The 16,327-nt window shown below is 55.6% G+C and overlaps 1 pseudogene; it reads right to left on the minus strand.

Moving 5' to 3' along the window:
- Window positions 1-526: 526 nt before the first annotated feature.
- On the minus strand, window positions 527-15,694 carry LOC114684818 (annotated as a pseudogene).
- Between the last annotated feature and the right edge of the window lie 633 nt (window positions 15,695-16,327).

Raw genomic sequence — 16,327 nt, forward strand, 5'->3', positions numbered from 1 at the left:
AGGAACTGAGTCAGGGAATCCATGCTTCAGAAAGGTTAGTTCCCAGATGATGTCGAGAGGTGACTCAGTCCCAACCCTGAGTCTGCCCTGGAAGAGGAGCTTCTCAGGGACACACGAGTTGTGGATGGGAATTTGGGGGAGCCACACCCATGAGAATTGCCATTTATTCCCGGAGTTGCCAAAATCATCACCAAGGATTCACCAAGGGGTGCCAAGGGAACGAGGAGGCTCAAACACTGATTGGGGGTGTCAGGAGTTTGGAGGAGGGTGGGTGGGTGGGGACCCCAGCTGTCCCTCCCCATCTAATGCCACAGAAAAGGTCCTCCTCTGGCCGGCTCCCCCCCCCCACCCCCCATGTCCAGTTTTTCTCAGGAGGAGGCGGGTTGGGGACTTGGGAAGAGGGTGTAGTGTGAGTGGGCCCCAGGAGGGAAGGGCACTGGGGGAGGGTCCCCCGATTCACATGCACTCACAACACTGATCTCCCAGGGAACAGAAACCAGGAGGCAGGCCTCCCTCCTACCCTGGATTATAGGAGAAGGGTTAGTGTTGGGGCCGGGGGACCTGGGGGCATCATAGGAGGCAGGCCAGGGCCCCCACCAAGAGGAGAGATGTAGGTAGGTGGCGCTCCAGGAACTGGGGCACAGGACTGAGCGGAGCTGGTTCAGGGTGAGCGTTGCAGGGGGTGCTGGCTGGAAAGGATTGGTGACGGAGGGGCCGGTGGCCGGAGCGCCTGCAAAGAGAAGAAATGATAGTGCTGTCTGCCCGGTGTCTGTGTGTCTGGACATAACCCAGGTGAGAGAAACATGCCGGCTCCACGAGGCTTCTCCTCTGGAGGACCAGAGGGAAGATCAAGGATGCAGAGTCCCACGTCCCACACTTACCGCTTGGCAGGAATGGTTGGAAGCCTTGGCTCCTGGCGGTGTGGGCCTGGCCGGCTCACCAGCGAGTCCAGGTCCATGAGGGCTGCATTAGGGCCTAGGAATGACTCCGGAGTCTTCCGTGTGGGGGGGTGGGAGTTGGGGTCGCAGCAGGTGGGGGACTCCCCACAGTCTCAGCCAGAGACTCTCCAACCCCACTCATGTCAAATGCACCAGGGCTGCGGGCGGGCACCTCTCCTGCGAGCAATTCCAGTTCCCCTGGAAGAAGCCAGAACAGTGCTTGGAGGCCTGGCAGGTCCACTCGGAGTGGGGAGCTGAGGGTGAAGACTCGGGAAGGGACAGAGTCGCGCCGTGGCAGGCACCAGAGCTGCGCCTGGACTCACGGCTATGAGGCTCTTACTGCCGTGAACAGGCAGAAGGAATGACGGAATCAATGTCAGGACAAGTCACAGTGACAGTCTCAGAAGTGCAGTCTCTGGAGGCTGCTAGGGGACACCAGCAGTCTCAAAGGAGCAACCCCCCAGGGGAGTCCTCCAGCTACAAAACCCATGTGACATTTTACTGTGCAAAGAAACCTGGCAGACACCCATGACCCTGGGACAGTTCGTGACATCGACAGGATGCAGGGCAGACTTTTCCTCTGCGAATTAACAGATGGAAACGCATGTCCACAGCACAACCAGCATCTCAAAGGCAGGCGGCTTAAATAAAGGAAACACGGCCAAGCCCGGTACAAGCCTGTCATCCCAGCACTTGGGAGGTTTAGGTGGAAGGATCCCATGTTCAAGGCCAGCCTGAGCTATAGAACATAGCAAGACCCCGGCGGAAAGAGAGTAACTGCACAGAGAGCTGGGGTGTAGCTCAGCGGTAAGGCACCTCCGCGCCTAGCATCAACAACTGGGATTCAATCCAGTGTCACGAGAAAAGAAAAGGCAGAGTGTGGGGGAATCCACCTCTAACTCCAGACACCAGGGCTGAGGCAGAAGGATCACAAGTTGAAGGGCAGCCTCGGTAACCTAGCAACATGTTACCTCAAAAGACAAGTGACCAGCGATAACCAGCCCCCCCTAGAGTGGCTTCGGTAAGACACTCGAGGCGGCTCAGGCTCACACTTGGGGTATCTGCTGTCAAGACCTGACTCAGCCTACAGCTGTCAGTCAAGGTGGGTGTGCTCGCTCGTCTGCTCCTCAGAGACTCGTGGTTAAGCAGAAGACGGCCAGGGAGAAAGAAGTGAGCAGCACAAGGCAGGGCCAACATACTGATGCCATTTCTCCAGCTCCTGTCCCTCAGGGAATGACCCCAGAGGCAGACACAGGCCACACATCTCTGTGAAGAGGGTGGCTGGCTCTGACTCACTCTAGCGCATGCCTCCTACACCCTCAAGCACAGCAGCAGGCACCCGGTGCCACGCAGGAGAAGGAAGAGCCAGCGTGGGGGCTCCCGGGAGTCAGGAGGGGGTGACTCACCCGTGCTGCTCCCAGAGGTCGGCAGGTAGTGCGAAGTCGGTCGAAGTCTGAGAACTCATCAGGCTCTGTGTCAAAGCCCCCGACTGCTGTGTGGGGCCAAGATGTTCGGCTCAGCACCTGCCTGGGGGCGCGACCCCAACCCCTCCACCCTCGGGTCCAGATGCGCTCGGCACTCATCCCCCGACCGCCAGTACCTGCAGTGCCATTGCTGCTGGGCTTGGCGGGGGAGCCTCCCCAGGGGTCAGAGAAAGCCGGGCAGGTGCCCAGGGGTCAGAAGAAGGGGCCACTGACGGGCGCCCCACCTAGATGAGGAAGGAGGCATATCAATGAGTAGCAGCCCCTCCTGCTCGGGCAGCTGCTGCTTCCCAATCTGCGGTGGTCCAAAACCACCCAGTGCCCAGCCCCATTTCCAGGCCTTCTGCCTACACACACGTGCTTTAGCCAGTCAGGGTCAGGCCCCCCATACTGTCCTTAGCCTCCCCACCCCGTCCTTGACGGCCCTCCTCACTCAACATCACACAGACAGATGCCCACGCCTGCTCTCTGCCCTAGCCACCTCATAGCCCTCCTGTGCCCAGGGCACCCGTCGTGAAGGGGTAGCTGGCCCAAGGGATGCAAAAGCAGATGGTGGTGCTCACCATCAGAGCTTCCCCACGGGTCAGGTGTGGGCCCCTCTCCAGCTGCAGGAGCTGGGGTCCCACCCCAGGTCAACAGAGGGCCCTGTAGGGGCTGCAGGCCTCCAGGGATCCCCAGAGCTGCGTGGAGGCTGGGCCACCCCAAGGATCAGCAGCTGGAGGACACCAGGTCCCCCCCAAGGGTCTGAAGCAGAAGCAGCTGGAGGGACGCCAGTAGCCACAGGTGCTGGGCCCCCCAGGGGTCGGAGGCCTGTGGAGGGGCTGGCCGTGAAGACGTCAGCAAGATCCATGAGAGAGACTGTGGGAAGAGAAGGAAAGGGACGTGAGGGAGAGCCAGAGACAGTCGGAGGCCACCGCTTGTACCTGCTCTCCCCAACCCCAGGTGTGCCTGCCGTCTATCCTCCCCTCCCCCACCCGGCCACTCCCCAAAGGGCCTCCTCCAAAGGCCTAGCCTGCTCCCTGCACAAACACACGGGTCGTGAGTGAGGACAGAGGCGAAGCCTCCTCCTGCGACCAGCAGGGCTGCAAGCCTCCCTCACCCCGTGCCCTGGCTTGGTCTGGTGTTTTGTTTTCGAGACAGGGTTTCTCTGTGACACAGCCCTGGCTGTGCTGGACTCCCTCTGTATCCCAGGCTGACCTCCTGCCTCTGCCTCCCAAAGAGTGCTGAGATTAGAGGTGTGCGCCACCACCGCCCGGCTCTCCCCACAGCATGCCTTCCCTGAGCCCCCACCGGTCGGTCACCCTGGCCATTATTCCTCCTGATGCCACGTCACTGTCCTGCAGTGACTCCCACACAGCCACCTGCCTGTGGCTGCCTGTCCACGTGCAGACACCTCAGCAATGCCTGGGGATCTGTGGGCAGGCATGTAAAAGCTGCCAACCACAGCCCTCCCGACAGTGGAGATATAGCCTACATATGCACTTGCGTCTTCTCTCTCTCTCTCTCTCTCTCTCTCTCTCTCTCTCCTCTCTCTCTCTCTCTCTCACACACACACACACACACACACTCTCTCTCTCTCTCTCTCTCTCTCTCTCTCTCTCTCCTCTCTCACACACACACACACACACACACACACACACACACACACTCTCCCATCAGTACCAGGAGGCAAACAGCCTCAGCGGGAGGACAGCCAGGCCTTCCCCAAGTGGCCACACTTACACTCAGAGTGTAAAGGCAGAGGCAGAAAACAAGTGAGTCTCCCACAGCCAGATGCAGGACCTCCCAGGCCTAAGGCCAGCTTGAGCTGCCTATCAGAAAGCCACATCGGCAAGAGTCACATTGGAACTGGGGCTGGAGCTCTCGAAGTACTTGTCTAGGATGCACAAAGCCCTGGGTTCAATCCCCAGCCACGCATAAAATCATGCAATGGCAGCACATGCATATGCATCTCAGCACTCAGGGGGTGGAGAAGCAAGGATCAGAAATCCAGGGTCATCCCAGATACAGAGTTGAAGGCCAGCCTGGGCTACATGAGACAGTGATTCAAAAAGAAAAGTCCCATTGGCTAATCACATGGAAACAAGCCTGTTCTTTATGACCCCGGCCTGGAAGCAGGTTAGGCTCAGGGTATCAGAGTCATAAAGACACTCAGGACAGAACACTGACTAGGGTAGCTACGATGTTGTTGTTGTTGCTGTTGCTGTTGCTGTTGCTGCTGCTGCTGCTGCTGCTGCTGCCACAATCTCAGCCCCAAGTGCAGCCAGTCCTGACAGAAAGATCGGAAAGCCTGCCTGGCCTAACCCTGTCTACACGCAGAACCATGAGAAAACAAGTGCACGTGACCAGACGTGAGCAGGTCTAGAAGTCTGCCACATGGCTGAGGGCACAGGCGTGGCAGACCAACTCTTCTGCACCTTGGTCTGGGGAGACTCAGGCAGGGTCTTTGGATGGCATCTGGCCAAACAGTATGCACGGACAGATGAGCCCACGGCCTGCCTCCTCAGCTGGTCAGGCTGTGGTTATGGTTCTAGGCCCTCTTTTCTTCAGCCGCCTGGGCCTGGGGGGGGGCGCACCCCTCTGAGCACAGGTGAGCCAGAGGCAGAGCACAGCAGCACTCACCTCCTCCTTGCCCCCAGTCTCCCTCTTGCTCTCCTCTATTGCCATCTGCAGCCTCAGGTCATCCCCACGGCGGATCCGTTCTTCCTACGGGAGGCAGAAGCGGCCAGACAAGGTAGGGCTCAGAACGTAAGCCGAGAGAGGGCAGCTGCCCAGCCTGGAGGTCCCCATCCCAACCACCACCCCCCCCACTCTGAAAACGAAAATGGAAAAATTAAGATGGGATGTGGACAATGTATGGGATGTGGACGGGACACCTGGGACGAAGGGAGGGCAGGAGGCAGGGGGGCTTGGGACCTGGAGAGGGACGGGGTTGTATGCAGTGCTATGAAAGGGGCAGCCAAACCTGGTTTGTGAAAACAGCTAGGTGACCCTGTCATCCCGGCCTGCTGCTGAGGTGCAGGACTGCTCAGGGATGCTTGCACCCCCAGATAGCTGCAGCAGATCCACCCAGTGTCCTGGGTGCCCACCCTGGCTTGTTTGGCCCAAGGTTTCTACAGCTAACGTTGCTGAACTGAGGGCTGACAGTGAATCCACCTGTGTCCAGGGAGGCCCTTCAGGAGAGGACAAGGAGCAAGGGAAGCCCTGGGAGGGGCGGGGAGGCCACTCTGACCTTATCGTGCTCCTCTCGGCTCAAACTAAGGGCCAGCTGGAGCTGGACGTCATCCTCGGGGCCGCAGGACGGGGGCTGGCGGAGAGAAAGTATGAGGGGCAGGGCAGGGGAAGCCAGAGCCAGAGCACCAGTCAGAGAGGCAGGCCGACCAAGGGACAGCAGGCCAGGGCTGAGCGAGCGAGGTCAAGAAAGAAAGGGACAGGCCTTCTCCCGAGTCGGTGATGGAGGGCAGAGAAAGCAGCTGTGCACCTGACTGCCAAAGGGCAGGACAGCCTCCCTCCCGGGAGCAAGGAGCTAGAGGTGGAGGGGTGAGAAGCACCAGAAGAGAGGGAGAGCAGAGGAGGGGAGGCGGGCGAGGCATGAGGACAAGATGGCAGAACAGAAGGCGGCCCCTCCCCCTGCAGCGCCCCGCCCCGTACCTGGTCAGCCTCCTCCTTGCTCATGGCCAGGGCCAGCTGGAGCTGCAGCTCCTCCTCCCGCTGCTCTGCGGCCAGGCCTGCTCTGCCTCAGGGGGGGTCCAGAGCCCACGGCTGCTGAGGAGGCTGGAGACGGAAGACATACAGACACAGATGACCAGAGACCAAGAGCTGGGAACCCACACACGGACACGGGCTGCGGCCCAGGCCCCAGCACAGTGCCCCCTCCCCAGGCCTTTAGGGGCCAAACTGGGAGGGAAATGAATGGAGCCAGAGTCCAGGAGGGCCAAAGGGTAGCCCCACCCTCAGAACGGCCATCGGCTGATAAGGAAAAGGAAGCCCTGGGCCGCTGCAGGACGGCGGGGCCCAGGCCTCCAGAGGAATCTCCCTAGTTTCCCAGGCTAGGAGAACTCCCAAGAAAGCAGACAAGAGCCTCGTTGCCAGGCAGAACTGCAGCCCTGGCAGGAACAGCTGGAACTTAAGAGGGAAGGCAACATCTGTCCAGACTTCGGAACCCAAGGAAGGGAACAAGAACCCTTGGTATCGGAGGAGAACAAGACGAGAGAGGACAGGCCACATGAAGTTCAAGAGAGGCTCCAGGGACAGCAGAAGGCGGGAGGTCAATGGCTGCTCCCGAGAGGAGGCCCGAGACCCCAGGCCCTACAGTCAGCATCTGTCCCCAGTCCTCAGTCCTCAGTCCTCAGTCCTGGCACCACGCGCCCATCGCCGGCCGGCCAGAACTGTCCACAGGCTCCACGGTGGTTCCTGACTCCCTGCCAAGAGGCAGGCTCTCTAACTGCGCCCACAGTTCAGAGCTGATCCACACACCACAGGAAGCTGTCTGCTCCTGTCCCCAAGCACTTCCACCCTAGGACAGGTCCTAGGGGCTATCCTCAAGAGGTGGGTGCTGGCAATCCCTACCCCGTCCCAAACCTCTGCTGTGCAAATACCTTAAGGCTCCCGCCAGGTTGAATGTGCTGATCCTGAAGGCCCCGCTTCAGGCCTCATGAGGAAATAAACATCAACCAGCAGCCCGAGAGCGTCCCACACCAACCCCCAGCTCCACGCTCCCTGTGGCTGCCAGCCCTTAGCAGCCTCTCCAGCTCCCTTAGCAGCCTCTCCAGCTCCCTTAGCAGCCCTCCCAAGCAGTGCTCTGGGACACGGGTCAGCAGACTCTGCCCATGGCCAAAGCCGGCTCTTTAAATGGTTGAGAAAGAAAATGAAAGAGCATGTCAAACATACAAAAATCATTAAAAATTCCAACTTAAGCCAAGTGGTGTTGTGGCGCACACCTTTAATCCCAGCACTCGGAGCAGAGGCAGGCGGATCTCTTGAGTCTGAGGCCAGTCTAGTAGTCTACAGAGCAAGTTCTAGGACAGTCAGGGCTACAGAGAAACTGTCTCGAAAAACAAACAAACAAACAAACAAAAAAGCCCATCCCAGTTTCAGAGTCCATGGCGGAGTGGAGAGAGCATGTGACCCGGCTCCGACCCTCACTTGTGTGTGGACTGGAGAAGTATGCGCCTGAGGCTCCTTTGTCCGCAGAGCTCAGGTACTCAGGTGTCTGGCCCCTCAGGAGCGTGGCCATGTGTAACAGCTGAGAAACCCTCCTCGTAGAAACTAGGAAGACAGCTTAGTGGTTAAAAGCACTTGCTGCACAAGCGTGAGAACCAGAGTTCCGACCCCCAGAACCCACCTGAATGCCAGGTAGACTTGACACTAGTCAGTCCAGCCTAGGGACAGACAGGGGCTCTCCAGAGCAAGCTGGCTCACAAGGCCAGCTGGCATACCGGAGCTCTGGGTGTGACTGAGACCATGCATCAAACAGAGCAAGTGCAGAGGATCATCAACACCGGGCCCCACACACGTGGTGTGAGTGCACGGCCATCCGCCCACACGTGCAACCCCACACCACACATGCATGCCACACACACACCTGCCTTGAAGCCAGCCAGGCGTGCTCCTTGCTGCAGACAAGCCTCCTCGGCCCAGCCCAGTCCTACCTTAGCCTGCCCTCCTCCCCACCCTCCATTCTCCTCCCCTCCACTGCACTCCGGTTAAACTCTGTGAGCACATCCCACGCTGTCAGCGTCCCAACACTGCCGCCAAAGCTGCCGCACCAGACAGAAGCAGGCTCCATCTCACCCCCAGGGCAGCACTGCCTCACCAGCCCCACCACCGCATGCAAACTGAGGGTTCACAGCAGCCCCGACTCTTTGTCTCGCTCTCCCGGACCATGATAAAATGAACCCCACAGCTGCCACCCGAACATGTCACTAGACAGACCACAGCGCTATGGCATGGGGACGCACTTTCGCTTTACGCCGCTCGCATTCCTCCTCAAATATCGTCACCACCCACCAAACTGGAGCTCACCACCTACAAACAACATTCTGAAACCTCTAAAAGCAGACTCCCAGACCTCGCCGTGACCCTGGCCGAGCCCTCGCCCATGGTGCCGACCTCCTTCCTGCGCCCTTCAGGCCTGTGCACTGCCTGCCCTTCAGAAGGCCAGAAGGACAAGCTACAGAAGACCAGAATGGCAGCTCCATCAGAGGCTGACCTAACCCTGTACCTCGGGAGTCCCGAGCCCCACGCACCCTGACAAGATGTGGGCGCACCTGCTTGGACACTCCAAGGACCAGGGCAGGCAGGGTCAGGGACTCTGCTGGCTGCCCTCAGGGTCTGGACACACCTGGGCCCAAAGGAGGCATTCAGCCAAACTGCAGGCAAGCTGAATGAAACTTCTAGAGCCTGAGGCCATCACACGAGGCAGGAAAAGGTGGATCAGCTGGAACGGGCCCACAGAACAGAGGACAGATCCGAGCTGTCAGGGACTTCCAGGAGTGGGAGAGAAACCTCACCCGTGGCAGTCTGTGCCAGCTTCTCCTTGGTCTTGAGCGCGTGGGCGCGCTCCTCCCGAAGCCGATCCTCATCACGCAGCAAAGCCACCAGCTGCTTGGCCTTCTCCCGCACATTCACACCCTGGTCCTTGCCATCACGGTCCACATACTGGAAGTCCTTCAGCGTCTGCACAGCATACATGTTCTCTTTGCACTGTTGTGATACACGCTCAGAGCCAGTCTGATGAGGTACTCCATCAACGTCATGGCCTGCAAGGTGCAGGTACACCAGTCACTGACACTGAAACTCCTAGCAAGGGACTAAAAACTGTGGAAGCATTTGGCCCTGGGCAGCTGCCCACATTCAAGTCTCACAACCCACAGTAGAGTGTGGAACAGACCTAAAAGGAGAGAAGTGGGGACATGGCTACCATGAGCAACAACACACTGCACTCCAGGAGAAGCTAGCACAATGGCCACACAATGTGTGGTCCCATGGGCATGAAACGTCCAGAAAAGACTAATTCAGACAGACAGAGGAGATCGTGCCAGGAGACAAGTATGAGTGGGGATATTCACTGGGGTCAAAGAAAAACGTGCATCTGGCAGCCAGAGGTGTGGCTATCAGCACTGAGTGCACCAGATGCCTCTGAACTGATCACTCACCACAAAGCTGACTGCTGTGTGGGACTCTACGCAGTTCAGTTAACAGTAACACAGAGGACAGATGGCAACCACCAATGCAGCCAACCTGGGCATCACTTAGGACCACAAACACCACCCCACATCCTGAAGGCAAAATCTGAAGCAGCAGAGCCAAAGCAAACTCAAAAGCAGGAAGTCTTTAAGGATGAAGAGATGGCCTGCTCCTAGAGGGATGAGATGGTTCAGGAGGCTGCTAAGTCCTAGGCTTTCTCAGAAAGGACAAGCGCCCAAGCCAAGCCCAACACACACCAGGAATGACAGATCGAGCAGAAGCACTACGCTCAGTTGTATCCTCTGGTATCTTTCCTATTTTGTAATATGCAAACAAATTCCCTTTTCAGAAAAATGAAATTAAGTACTTAAGAAAAATAAAAATAATAACCCAGGGGCTGGAGACGGCCCAATGGTTAAGAGTACTTGCTGCTCGTGCAGAGGACCCCAGTTCCATTCCCAGCACCCACATGGTGACTCACAACCATATCTATTCCAGTGCCTGCCAGGAGTCTAACACCCTCTTCTGACCTCTGCAGGCACTAGGCACATAAGCGCTCCACACACATAGATACAGGCAAACACTCATACACATGAAGTAAAATTAAATAAATCCTAAACCTCTGAAATAAATAACCAACCCAAGGAAAGATCAGACTCGAGCCTGTTTCTAGAGAACGTCATGGTCATGGTCCCTATAAGCCTCTGAAAAAGGCTTATTTAGCCACTGACCGAGGAGAAAAGCACACCTTAGGTTTTACAGGTGACTGCAGAGACTTCATGGAGCCCCCAACACTCAGATGTAGACTGGAAAGGAAAGAAATGGGACATAGGAGGCAGCCACAGGAGCTAAGCACTATCTAAATGGTGAAAACTGCCATAAAAACAATGCTACACCTCATTAAAGCTTTGTAACGTGGGGAGGAGGAGAGTGCAAAGACAGACAGACAGACTTGCTATGTAGACCACACTGGCCTCAAAACTCACAGTAGGGCCTCCACTTCCTGCGAACTAGGACTTACAGTACATGCCACCGCCCAGCTTTGGAAAGGCTCTCTGGTATTTACATCTGATTAGTCCGCAACTGCCCTGGCGTAGCAGTGTTTACTCTCGGGGAGAAAGATTTCTATGCATGGTTACACCCCAAGAGGAAAGGCAGAGAGGCAGGTCTGGGGCCCTAGTGCTTTGGAATCCAGAATCTTCCCGATTGGGACCAGAAAGTCACTGCACTGGGGCACACCTGTAAATGTCGTAAGAACCAACAGCCACGCAAAACAGGACAGGAGCTTGGGACAAGAGCAAAGTATATAAACGGCTTCACTTCAGAGAACATCGCCCTTGTGCCATGTGGTTATGAGAAGCCTTCAAACTTGCAACTCTCTGGACTTTGGAGTTGCAGCTACAGACTACGAAGCAGGAAATCGCCCAAATGCCCAGGCACGGTGCCACTTGTACAAAAGCCGCTGCAAACGCACTGGGGCCACCCAACAACACAGAACATCAGTGTTCAGTTGACACAATGGCTACACAACAACACACACAGGCAGAGACCACCACCCAGCCCTGGCGAGCACAGGAGGAGACCCCAGAGGCCACACGTCACTGGTCCCACACCTAAGAAGTTCCAGGAGAGACCTCACAGACATCTACAGTGCCCCTGGGGAGAGTGTCACGAGGAAGCCTCCTAGGAACAGAACAGGTCCTCTATCCCCCCCGGAGAGGCTCCAGAGTGCACCTCTGCACAAGCTCATCAGGTTATGCACTCATGATTTAGCTGATCTGCTACTCCTCAATGAAAAGCTTGGATTTTTTTTTTGAATGTGGGCAACTGAACTGGATGATCCCAAATGGAGAACCCATGGAGCTTGTTAGGTCATAAATCAGTTCCACCAAGGTTGTCCTTCTATATTAAAAAACTGAACAGGGTCAGCTCCATTCCCTATAAAGGTCCCGTGATAACTATTCCATTTCCACACCACACTGTCTCTGTCCAACCACCCCACAGTGGTGGCTCAGGCCTGGCTGTGCTCCGACACAACCTGACTCACAAAGCAAGCGGTGCACAGCTCTGACCCGCAGCCTGCACTCTGCGGACTTCTGGTTAGTGTAAGACAAAGACTGGGGAGACTGAGTCCGTGTTCCTCTGAGAACATCGGACAAAGGGGTGATTACAGTTCCTCACTCCCAAAGCACAGATTCTTTCTCCACAAGGGTGCCTAGACCCACACAGTGTCGCCAGAAGACTGTACAAGCAGGAGCCCCAGCACAGCATAAGGAACCAGAAATTCAAAGCAAGCAGGACACCAGCACAGCCACATGGAGAGACAATTGCAAGCACTCAAAGCCACGCCCAGCTCCCCAGGAGCCCTGCCAAGGGGACCACACAGTTAGAGTTCAGGGCAAACCTGCTGTCTGGACCACAAACTAGCTAGAACAAGTACATCTTCAGAACCTAGAGGACTGTTCCTAGAAAGGGGAGATTTTTCTGTACACGAATCATATTTGTAAATCTATCTTTAAAGAACCCTTGACAGCCAGGTATGGTGTCTCACGCCTATAATCCTGGCACTCGAGAGGCAGACAGGTGGATCTCTGTGAGTTTGAGGCCAGCCTGATCTACATTGCCAGGATGCCAGGACTACTTTTAAAAAAAATTATCACCATTCATCATCACCATCATCATCATCATCATCATCATCATCATCGGACCTGTGAGCAGCCTGGCAGTCTCTTTCAGGAAGTCTGACTGCTGGAGGCTACAGGATCCTCCACCGGTCCCTCCAACTACAACAGCCACCTCTACTTGCCTGAGAGCTGCCTAAGGGATGGACCACGGGAAGGCCAGAGACAGAAGCAAACATGGGGATCCAGACTCAGCCCCTCCTGGACTGGCACCACCTCTGGAAGCAGCCATAGCTCGACCTGACTTCCGGACCCCACGCACAGCCCCTGCACCTCCCTGCCATAGACCACCGCCGGCCCTTCGAACAGCACGCTCTAGAACCCCGGGCCCTAGCTAAGGCACCTCACCGTTCTGGGCTCCTAGCAGCACAGTCTCAGCCATTAAACAGGAAGGGTCCTGCACTCCAGGCTGCTCCATCCCCACTAAAGCCCTGCAGCCCTCCCCCTCCTCTCCTCCCCCTCCACCCCCCTCCCCCCAGCAAAGGCTGACTTGTGACAATGGGCTTTCCCCCATTCCCAGCAGAGTAAATGCCACCCAGGTTTTCACTCTAAGTCCAATAAGGAACTGCATCAATGATTAAATGCAAGCGATGGCCAATCTTGGTGTTCGTGATGGCGTGAAGCAGGCCTCAAGTCTCCACTCAGTATGTAGATGTACTATGTCTCCCCACCTTGAAGCAGAAAAACCATCCTACCTTGACAGGAAGTCTCTCAGATAGTCCAGGACATGTAGACTTTAAACCAGGGCCATGAGAGCTGGGCCTCAGTCTGTCCCCTGGGATGGAGAGTGGCCCTCCAAAGTGGGGAGATTTCAGGTACTAACCTGGGGGGCCGAGTCAGAAGAGCAGTGACTCCTCGCCATGGAAGGCAGTCCAGCACCTGCCTGAGGTCCCATGATCCTCACTGTAATTCAGGCAGCCGGCCCCAGCCCATCCTTTACCTCTGAACAGTGACCAAGGTGTAGGGCAGTAGCGGGTCCCCCACTCCCTAAGAGCAATGTCCAACCTGAAACCCGTTTGCCTCAGTACCGCCCCGATGTGTTCTTTTCTAAAGAAAGCCTGAGACTAGGGTACCTAACTCCTCATGCATGAAACCAGACCACATTTACCAAACTTACATACCCATGCCCTCTGACCCAGCAACTCCAGCACCAGAAAAAAGCAAGCGCATCAGGATATTAACAGCAGTTTTGCTTAAAAAGCCCAACACCACCACAGCCTGGAAGCGTAGGCCTGTAATTCCAGCTACTTAGGAGACTGAGGAAGTTCACAAGTTCAAGGCCTACTTGGACTACAGAGCGAGTCGGAGGCCAGCCAAGGCAATTCAGCAAAACTTTATCTCAGAAAAACAAGTAAAAACTGGTTGAGAATGTAAATAAATGATAAGCGTTTGCCTAATGTATGTGAAGCCCTAGATTTAAAACCCAGTATGGCAAGCAACAAAAGACACAACACGTCTCCATGGCCCCGAAGTTCCCCTGTGCTCCACTTTATCTCCCTACTGCACACACCGCTGGACACGCCTGTTATCTGCTCCGAGTCTCTGCCTTTCGCAGCGGGTCAATAAGTGCCAGCCAACCTGACATCCACACAACCTTACAGGGAAGGCAGCCGAGATCACATGTGCTGTGCCAACGTGCCCACAGTTCAGGGCCATCTGTGCCGTGGAAGCACCCATCTCAGAGCGTGGACAAAGATGGCTTTCAGAAGCTGGGAACTGCTCAAAAACAAACAAATCAAACAAAGACTGAAGATCAGGAGCTCACACTCAGCTACAGAGTTCAGAGCAGCATGGCCTCTGTAAGACCCAACCTCAAAAAACCCTCACTAAATGAGTAAACGTGTATGTCTGTGTATGACACAGGCCCTGCGATCTCAGAACTCATCAGAAGGCAGAAGGATCACTGCACATTCTAGGCCAGCCTGAGCTACACAGAAAGACCAAAAGAAAGTAAGTTAGTTTAGAGAAAAACCTGTCTGTAAAGAATGCCTCCTCCTTCGTCATCCCCTTAATGACACCGTGTAACAGCATATCACACACCGTCTGCGTTGTACTAGGTGCCTTAAGCAATCTAGAGAAACTTGAAAGACGTCACCTGGCCGTTCACAAGGTCTGCACCATTTTATAGAAGATACTTGACATCATCACAGACTCTGGTCAAGTGGGAGCTAGGAACCCAATGCCCCGGGGATACTGAGGAGGACTCTGTTACCAAGAGATTTAACCTAAGAACAGTCTTTAGCCGGCCCCCATCCTGAGAAGGGGAAGGGGGGCAAGGCACCCCTGCTGTGCTCTTGTTCCCGCCCCACGGAACCACACCCGGGGCTTACCTTGTAGACGTGCCTCCAGTTCTTGCCGTGGTCATTGAGCCGCTTCCAGATCATGCTCATGATCTCGAGAAGGCCACAACATTGTAGGTGAGTCAGCGATCTCTGACATGAGGGAGCTGGATGGGCCCCAGGATCATTGCTTGTGGCTTCCCGGACCTTGATCTCAGCCTCTGAGTAGTTGTGGACGATATTCTTCATCTGACGCCGAAGCGACGAGGTCGACATTTTGCCCAGTGGTGGTGTCAAGGGGCACCAGCCCCCTGGGCATGGAGAGATGAGGCGACTCACAGAGGGAGACCGCAATGGATGCCGGTAGATCACCACATCTGAAGGGGAGAGAGTCTTGGAAACACAAAGGAGACATGGGCTAACCAGCACCCAAGCTGCCCTGAGCCTCCCACTCTGGAGGTTCCCCAGCACTCTTGAGAGAAGGCAAGATGCTGTGTGGCTGAGAAGACTCCCTCCCCTGCTAAGCTCTGTCTTAAAGTTAGCCCATCCTTCTTTCAGTTCCTCAAACAAGCCTAGCTTCTCCTGCCTGGGGCCCCAGGCCAGCTGAGGCAGAACATGCATGGTAGGTCAGACACCCGAGTCCAGACCCCAGTTCGGCTTAACAGTGCAGGCCTCAAACTTTGGACCCTAGTTTTCTCCCGTACAAAATGAAGTTCTGTGAGCAAGGGTTCTACTAAGCAGAAGGTTTCAGTAAAGGCTGGCCAGCTCTCAGGGAGCCCCGCTGTCCTGCTAACAAATTCTCCTTCCTCGGCAGAGACTGCCACACATCCCCAGGGCTCTGCTTAAACTTCCCAGACCCGAGCTCAAACATCTTTATGGCTGATGATAAAGGATTCTTTTGAAGTTTCCTGTGGTTTACAGCCTATTCGTCTGGTTCTGAAGCTATGGGGACCCAAGACCCACAGTGGTGGAAATGATATTTGTTGTATATGGCTTCTCCCTACAAGGAAGCTGGTGCGGAAAACATTCAATAAACAGTGAGGGAAGGAAATGGAGAAGGACGGAAGCAAGACCTCTAGGACAGGAGTCATGACGGAAGAGGCCCGTGATGGCATTCAAGACACCAGAGGTGGTCCCGGCAGTGGGAGGCTGGGCATGTCCCAAGGGCAGGGAGGGAAGCTCAAGGCTCAAGGGAGGAGAGATAAGGAATGTAGGAGGAGTCCCCAGTCATGGTACCAGCTGTGCCACGAGGCACACATTATCGCATTTAATACTGAATGCAGACAACGGCCTCATGGGAGTTAAAAAACTCAGCCAAGGTTAGATAATAAATGCCAAAGAATACCCAACTATGAAACAAACCTATTTTACTTCTATAAATTCATGCTTGGGGAGGGGTTGACACAGCATCTCTCCACACAGCGCAGGCTGTCCTGGAACTCAACATGTTGACCAGGCTGGCCTGGAACTCAACATGTAGACCAGGCTGGCCTGGAACTCAAGAGATCTCCCTGCCCCTCCCCCAAGTGCTGGCATTAAAGGTGTGTGCCATTAAACCCATGCTTTTAAATTAACCTAAAAATTAAGCCTGCTTGTGACCAGCTGATGAGAAAAAGTATCAAGGGGAGCCAGGCAAATGAGGGTAATACTAACGAGCACTTCCACAACCCTTACATCCTTCTAGGCACCCATTAAGTGCTTTACACTCTCAACTCAAGCTTTACAAATCCATGACTCACAGCCACTTTACACAGGAGGGA

The sequence above is a fragment of the Peromyscus leucopus genome, unplaced genomic scaffold (genome assembly GCF_004664715.2).
Source record: "Peromyscus leucopus breed LL Stock unplaced genomic scaffold, UCI_PerLeu_2.1 scaffold_1055, whole genome shotgun sequence".
NCBI classification, from domain to species: domain Eukaryota; kingdom Metazoa; phylum Chordata; class Mammalia; order Rodentia; family Cricetidae; genus Peromyscus; species Peromyscus leucopus.